At 59.0% G+C, this 1,281-nt stretch overlaps 1 pseudogene, besides 1 other annotated feature; it reads left to right on the forward strand.

Moving 5' to 3' along the window:
* Positions 1 to 1,281: a sequence feature (areas not merged during assembly with more than two copies in the genome that could not be assigned to a particular haplotype).
* Tc00.1047053509501.10 lies at positions 696 to 1,281 on the forward strand (annotated as a pseudogene; the record flags this gene model as incomplete).

Consider the following 1,281-nt stretch of genomic DNA (forward strand, 5'->3'; position numbering starts at 1 on the left):
GACTGTGCGATCGACGTGGACCCTTGTTCCCCCGTGTGCGACTACAGTCACAGCACTTCTTCATCCTTCCTTCTTGTGTGTGCCGTGTGCGCTTATGATGCCGCTGTTTGCTGTGCGATGCCGACCCATGTGAGCGAGAAACGACGCCCTTGCTGCTTTCGAACGGCGAATCCTCCGCTCCTCTTCCGTGTCACCACGTTCTTGGACGCGCTCGATGGCTGCCGGTTGCAACGATTCCACGTGGGTCTGTCTCGGCCCCTGTGCTTCTTTCACGGAATCGGGACTGCTCCGTGGTAGAGGCATTTTGTTTCAAGAGCGGTGCCAATGGTCATGTGTCTTTTTTCTGGGATCTTGCCACTCTGCATGGTGGTTGTGTGGGGCTGCGTGGGCGGTGGGAGGGCGATGGTGTTCCTGGCGTGGTGGCGTCTGCGCTTTCTTTGTCGGTTGTTATGCTTTGGTGGGGACTGTCTGTGGCCGGATGCCTCTGTGTGCCACTGTGCTTATTTGCCGTTGTTTCTTCCTCTTTCTCCTCTGATTGAGCTGTTAGAGATACTTCGGATTGAATTTCACAACTATCGTTTCAAGGTGTTAGGGATTACTTGCTTTATTAGGATTAGTAGCAGTGGGATAACAATTTGGCGGAATTGTGTATCTGGATTCGCCATCTGTAGAAAAGGATTTTGAAAGCAGGAGTTACGGTTGACGGGTCGAGAGTAACACACCACGACAGCCCCGTTGGTACTTGTTTGGGTTAGTGGATGTGGTCTGCGGTGAGTGCGTGTCCGCGCAGCCGGCACCGTGTGCGGCGCATGGCCATTACGGCTGTGCGTGTGGCGCTGCTTGTTCTGTTGGCGCTGGTTGCGGCGGCGGCGTGGATGCCCGCAGTGCATGCGGTGGTGTTGCGACTGCGGGGCGGTACGGTGGACAGAGCCATCACGGTTGGCCGCGCCGTGGGCACGGTGCTGATGGACGGCGTGTCCATCACGAACGGTGTGGCTGTGGTGTTCGACGTTGCAGCGATGCTTCCCGGCGCGCTGCGCATCGAACTGAGGAACTGCGTGTGCGACGGCGGTGCGCAGATCTACGTGCGGGGCCACAGCGGCGAGCCGGCGACTGACCGGAGCCTGGAGGTGAGCGTGAGCGGGCTGTCCGGGAGCCACTGCTCGCTTGTGTTTGTGCACAACCTGCCGGCACACACGAGCGTGACGGTCCGCGACTCGACGATTGTGACGCCTGGACCGATGCACTACTCCCAGGTGGAGCGGCCTGACGGACGCGGTG

Source organism: Trypanosoma cruzi, genomic scaffold, assembly GCF_000209065.1.
Source record: "Trypanosoma cruzi strain CL Brener 1047053516021 genomic scaffold, whole genome shotgun sequence".
NCBI classification, from domain to species: domain Eukaryota; phylum Euglenozoa; class Kinetoplastea; order Trypanosomatida; family Trypanosomatidae; genus Trypanosoma; species Trypanosoma cruzi.